Below are 7303 nucleotides of genomic sequence, written 5' to 3'. Positions count from 1 at the left end.
AGTAACATGTTAGTGGGTGGGAGTTGTCCTAGTGAAGGATATCTAATTACTACACCCTTCGCTCTGTTTTGCTTGATGAAGGAACCATGAAACGTTGCATATGGTACCATGTTTGTCTGACATGTTTGTCTGACACTGAATTAAGAAGGAACGATAAAGTGGACCCTTGGTGTGCTGGTGACTAATTCTTATATAACTTGAGCTACACAGCGCCACCTACAGGCCATTTCAGCACCCACTGAAATAAGTGTATAGGGATTCCGGTCTGGCGTGCAATGGGACATTCTGCACTAATTACTACACTGTTACTATTGGGTGTATTTTGCAGAAAATCCTAGTGCTCAGGTGGCCTGAATTAAAACAGTCAATTATGCCACTTCAGTAGAATTGTCCTTGTATGTAATTTGTAAACTTACTGAGTGTGAAAGTAATTCCAAAAGTAAAAATGGAGTATATAGGAGCCCTGGGAGGTACTGGAAGAACAGAAAATCATCTTTTCCTGATTTTTTTTCACAGCAAAACAGTGCATTCTACTGACATGTACTCCAAAACATGGCCACGACTACTTTATACCAAAGAATGGCAAGGGATAATAGAAATGTAGAAATTACATTTTGTAAAGGTTATCATTTACACATCAGAATTCTCCCTTCCAGCTGAAGGTTTGACTGTTGATGGGGAGGGTTTACTTATCTACTGTGAAAATTGAAAAATTTAAGAATGACACAGTAGACAACCACCAAATAGACAAAAAAGGAAAATAAATACATATATAACACTAAATAAAATAAACGTAACTATACCAAAAAAAAGAAAGGAAAACTTTTAAATATAGAAAAAAAGGTTCCGAGAAATTGAGAGGTTTTGCTTTAGGAAATCTTTACGATGGGTGAATTGGTTACACTCTGCTCATCCCTATAAGTAGGTGGGTTCATATGCCATCAAGAGACACTGCCTGCTTGGAGTTGGTATGTTCATTTGATGTTCATGTGGGTTTATTCAAAGTGCTCAGAATTCCACCCACAAGCCAAAAACATGCTGGCAGGTTTGTTGGCTTCCATCCAGATTGGCCCTGGTGTGTGACCACATGACTGCATCAAAGACATTAAAATAAAAATTAAAGATTTTATTTTTTAATTATTCTAAATATTCAACTTTCTAACTTGCTGTGTTTGCCCTTACTTGGTTACTACAACATTTTTTCTCTCTTTTTTTTGATTGATTTAAAGAGAAATGAGCTGATAACATGCCAACAAGTGTCTTCGAAATAAAGGGATGCCTTCTAAACAAAAGACATGCTAAACAGGCATAATGGAATTCTATTGTTATGTATCCCATGCCCCATCCATCACTATCACAATCACTGCAGGTGACGCTTCAAGTATTAGAGAAATTCAAAACGTACTCCTATTGTGACTTTTAGCCCCCAAAAATTCTCTGTGCTTTACAGACTGGAGAATTGAAACATCCTTATTGTTTGTTTGTTTTTCTCCCCTTTTGTATTTTCTTTGTGCTTAAGTTTTCCCATTGCTTCAGCATGAAGTCAGGTCTACTTTGCTTGATGAATGGATGAAAAGTTTCATCAAGTTTTACTTTAACTACTTGTAAGAAAGGGCTGGATGAATAGTCCACAGCGTACCACTGTGTCCCAATTTCCATTCATGTATAGTACATGCTGTAAAGCAACCTGTCTCAAACTTTTTTTTGAGCCACAACACTTTTTTAAAAGTATGCACAATTTTGAGGCACCCCAGTCTAAAATATCGTAGAACTTAAGGAAGTTTCCACCCGAAAACACACAAAAATTTGCCTTTTCTCCCTTCACATCCATGTGCCTCCTTCAAATTTAAATTTTCCCCCTTTCACATCAGAGTCACCCTTTGCATCAGTAGTCCCACTTTCATATCAGAGTCTCCCCTTTCACATTAGAGTTTCCATTTTATATCACTCTTCATTCGCCCCTACACATCACAATCCCACTACCCAAAAATGTTGAGGCACCAGTGTACCACTGCACCAGTTGAGAAAGGCTGCTCTAAAGGACTGTTGAACATCAATGACAAAGAGTTAAAGAGACCCTGTCTCGTTATAAAGTGTTTTAATACAAACAAATAGCTGTAAAGAAAGGGGTTACCTTTCCTGCCACCCGTACTGCTCAACACTTGGAGCAGTACGGGAACACAGTGGAACAATTATCTGCGATGGAACAGTGTTGAGTAGCATGGAAGGCAGGAAAGGTGAGTATGTACACTCTTCTTTATGGGTAAGTGTTGGATTAATACATTTTATAACGTGATAGGGTCTCTTTACATTTTTCAATATACTGGCCATGTAAAAGTATCAGCTAACATTTTGTCCAGCAATTCCTTTTTAAAAGATGGCAAACTGCAACCTTTAAAGTGAATCTGTCATTAGAGGAACATGGACGCTGCCTTTGTTGACCAACTTCTGTTGATCCACTGGCTTCAATACATTCCTGAATCATTAACCTGCAACAAGTATACAGATATGGAGAGTTATAGAAAGGTCAGAAGGTATGATCTACATACCTGAACCAGGTCAGTGAGTATTAAAACAAAAGGTCCGGCATGAAAGCCAGGCAATTAGAATATTTAAAGCAAAGTATAGCAATGGCAGCGAACATGATTCTCTATTGACAGGTTTTAATTGAATAAATGTAGAGGTTGCCATTGCTGACCTTTCCATTCTGAAATTCTAGTTGCCTGGTTGTCATGTTGCTTCGATAGGCTTGAATATTTTCACTTTCATGAAACAACTATGCAGGTCACGAGTTTTGACTTTACTCTGACTTTGCTATTTGCAATGCATGCCCCTGATTTGTGATTAAGAAAGAACGAAGGTCACAGACAACCAGGCAGCAAGCATTTGAGAAGTGGCAGACCCCATAGCTGCTCAGTACATGTTTTGTTTAGCTCCCGCTGGCTTAAAGTGGAAGCTAATAGAATTTCAGAGGTAGTATTTCTAGCATCCTAATAACCTGGGGCACCTACAGACACTGCAGACAGTTGCATTGCTCACAGCAAACTGCAGTAGTTGGTCAGCGTGGTTAAAGTATGTATGTGTTCTATGAGGCTGTGGATAAAGTGTATAGCATAAAGTGGTATGTAGTTGTGGACAGTGTTAAACCGCTAATCATTACATTTTTTTTTAAACGGTGTCCCCCTGGAGAAATTTTACTTCACTTAGTTACATAGTTATATAGTTACATAATTAGTTAGGTTGAAAAAAGACACAAGTCTGTCCTGTCCAAGACACTTCTGTCCTGCAACAAAAAGTGAAACGAAATTTCCCCAAAGTGAGGGAAATTCCTTTCTCAAATAATTGTCACCATAGCAGGTTTTCACATTTGAGTACGTTTTGTCACCTCCAGTCATAGTGACAACTGTATAAATTTGTATTTTCCATTAGTTTCTGTCCCATTGACATGGTCTAATGTGGAGCAGGACAAATTGAGAGAATACATTTCCCAAGTGGGACACAGACAGAAATATAAACCTGATAGGGGTTCTCTGCGCCGAGTGTCAGATGATCAGATAGGTATCCGGCGGCAGGCGGGCCCCCCCATCTCTGAGCCGGGAGTGTCGGATGCAGAGATGATGAGGCACGCCGGATACTGAGGAGGGAGCTGAGAATGAAAAAGCCTGCAGGCACTTTATGGGGCAGCCCTGGGCCTCGGCTGTGAGGACCCAGCAAGCAGCTGCCTGGGTACATGGGCGCGCTGTCTCTGACATACACTGGGGTATTTTTCTGCAGTCTCCCCACCACATAACAGTTGAAGACCAGCCAGAAGAGGTGAAGGTAAGTAATGAAATAAAATGAAATTTTATTTGTAGCCCAACTGATGGGCCCTTTGTTCCCTAGGTCCGCCACTGTCTCAAACCTAAGCTGTTGGCAGTTTGCCAAATGGTTTGACCAGTTCTCCCGCCCACTGAACATCCTGCTGTGGCGTAACAACTAATGCATGCAGTCGCTAAGACACAGGTGGGTACACCATAACAACCAATGATGCTGTAGGGCCACCCTTGTCTTAGTAACCAGTGACACTGTGCAGCCCAGCCACCAGCATCCCAGTAGCCAATGACGCTTTGCGGGTCTAACAGCATTACTGGCTGCTAAGACACAGGTGGCCCTGGTCTCTGTATTTCTATGGCACAGTTATTGAACCCACAGCCTCATACAATATGCTATATTCACTACCCAACACCTTTTCTACATGTATTTTATATATTAACTCATATTATTGAAGGTATATACCTAGTAACAATAAATGTAAGCTATTTCTTCCACAAAGTAATCTAAACTCTTTAAATTGGAACTTTAAAAAGGTTTAGTGGAACTAAACCTGCAAGGTAGAGAAACTACTGGGAGATAGCTGTTTATGGTAGAATAGACGGTGTATGCCTCTTCTTCCATAAAATTTCTACTCTTGTATTCTAACAGTTTTTTACAATTTGTACACGACTGCAAATGTTAATGTCAGTGTGCATTTCACAGATGCCGGGAGTAAGTGTAGGGTGGTAGGAATGAACTCCCATGCACATGAGTGGGACTCTCATTATCCTGACCCAGCCAATCAAGACAGCTGAACACTGCTGAAGAAGATAGGAGAAGGTTGATAACATCAGCGATGGAATGATGAAAGAGATTGCAGGTGTTGCAGTGTTGTGGGGGGGAGGGGTCACTTTAGAAGGTAATTGTTCCATAATATGCAAATATGTTGTGCATATTTGCGCATGATGGCAGAAGCTCCAAGGAGGTCAAAACTCTTTTACTTCTGCTTTATCTATGGAAGAGCTTCTAGCCCCAATAATATACACTTCTTTCATCAATAAAGAAAACTACTGCCCTAATCAGCCAATTACTGCTGTAAAGTGCTCCATTCTATAAATACCCATTTCAAATCTGCCCCAGTCACTGTTCACATTGCCTCAGTAATGGTATGTGTGCCTGCGGTGGGTTTGACATGTCAATTGTATAAATACTCTAATGAAATCTACTTTACTCTACAAATACACAACAAAGGAGTTGTATTTATCTATGCATGGTCAGAAAAATCTGAAAGTTCCTAGCAGCATGCATTTTGAGTATGTTAGTAATGTCTGTGCTACAGTCACTAGGTAAATGCACATTTAACGTACTGTACATTACTGAAAAAGACTGCAGGTTTCAAGCTTCCACTGTTATATTATGACAAAAGTAGCAGCCTGAGCAAATTTTTCAAATGCCAGAACTAAAGCAGACCTGATGTCATTCAGCTTATTCTTTACCATAGAGTATATAATATTATTACTATAATATAATATTTTCACATGCACTAATTTAAGAGAAATCATCCACAAAGACCCCTCAGGCTCTTTCAAACCCAACAGGCTCTAGATTTTGCTCCCTTTCATAAGCCAGTTTCTCCTTGCATAGAGGTATCAGTCTACTGATGCTGTTATATAAAATTAAGCACCACTTGCATACCTCTGTGCTTACATTTTCTACACCAATACAGTAAAAGCACTGCACAGACAAGTTGTTTTCCAAGGTCGTAATTCATGTGCTCTGTATTAAGCAATCCACAAAGGGACCTTTTCTTACCAGTATGATTGTAGGAAAATGGGACAGAGTCCAGAAGAGACAACTGTAGAGAAATGCAGTGATAGTGCATAAGAAAATGTACTTCTTCTGCCTAACCAACATTTTTCTTTCTGCTAGGTTATGCATTTCAGTCCAGCAAATATCAGAAGGATAACCTGAGGGATCAGGGGATGCAGAGTTGTATGAAAGATTGTTTCCAGTGAAGCTAAGAAGGAGGACTGGAGTGCATATGGGAAGGAAGCCTGATAATATGTCCCCCAAGATGCATCGGGAAGGAACTGTCTAGGTACCTTGTGACCAGGAAGTTCTGGAGAATCATTGCTTTATTTGTTAACATAAGATTTATTGACCTAATCTGTTGCATTTATGATTAGATATAGATAGGTGTAGATATATTAAAATGACTGTATTTAGTTTGCTTTTACAAAATGTAAAGCCCAACTTGGCTTCAGGGAAGCGTTAGAACCTTGATGACGATTTAATAATAATAAGAGCTTAACCTTCACTCCCTGTGTGGTCAAAGAGACAGGAAGGGAACATAATATCATCTGCCTCTGCCAGGCTTTTATTGCTGGCTGTATCTCCACTGGGGGTATCTCTTCGATCCCTGTATCGTCACCAGGACAGCAAATTACATTAAATATCCCCAGCAGGGAAACAAAAAGCATTCAAATCTTGTTTGTAGCCTTTCCACACAAACAAAAAAATAAAAAAAATAAGTCTTGGCTATAGTTAGGCTTTAGGTGTTAACAAGAGAGGCATTCCAACTTTACATACTAATATCTTTCTAATAAAAATGTTATGCCACTAATCCATTTAAAAGAGTCATGCTACTGGAATCAGATTTTGGACCCCATTGCACAAGGTATGTTACAACTTGCCATATTGCCTGATAATTCACATTGCCAGAGATGTCCTTTTGCCAAAATTATCATGTTGCAAGGTAGAAAATACCACCCACCCCTTTACTACTTATGTCACATCCACTACTGAGTTCAGTATGCTTCTGCTACTAACATATCTACTTCACACCTGCATAATGCCAGATCTTCTTATCAGCCGTACCAGCCTGAAGTGAATAGCCGAACAGTGTTCGGCTCACTTCACTTCAGATCGGTCATTCACTCGGCTGCCCTCGGCAGCTTAGTGAATAGACCCCCATGTGTCTGGTGCTAACTCATCGACTCCAACCCCTGCTTAATGCCAGATGCACCTCTGACTATGTCTCTGGCACTAACTTATCTACTCCAACCTCTGCTTAATGCCAGATACAGTGTTAACTATGTCTCTGCTACTAATTCAACAACTCCAACTCCTGTTTAATGTTAGATCCACAATTACATTTGATGCTGCCACTAACTCATGCACTCCAAACCCTGCGTAAAGTCAAATTGTGTCCAGTCTATGCAAGCTAAAGAATTTACATATTCCAATCAAACATTGCAAGCACTTTAAAATAAGCCCTCATTCACCACTGTAGCTTTAGGCAATGTTCAAAGTTTAACAGAGGCTATGAAGTTTTATTTTTCCCTACTACTTTCTATTGCACTTCAATTTTGGCAGTTGCAAGCCCTCCAATGTAAACACACAGCAGGTGTTTCTAAGCTGTTATAAATGAGCTCAAACTCATCTCTAGAGTCTTTGAGGATCTTTGAGGGTGAATTACTTCATGGTACAAGAAGCCCTCTTCATCAGAATC

This window comes from Nanorana parkeri, unplaced genomic scaffold (assembly GCF_000935625.1).
Source record: "Nanorana parkeri isolate BGI_ZX_2015 unplaced genomic scaffold, ASM93562v1 scaffold298, whole genome shotgun sequence".
NCBI classification, from domain to species: Eukaryota; Metazoa; Chordata; class Amphibia; order Anura; family Dicroglossidae; genus Nanorana; species Nanorana parkeri.
Note: the sequence above shows the minus strand (reverse complement) of the source record.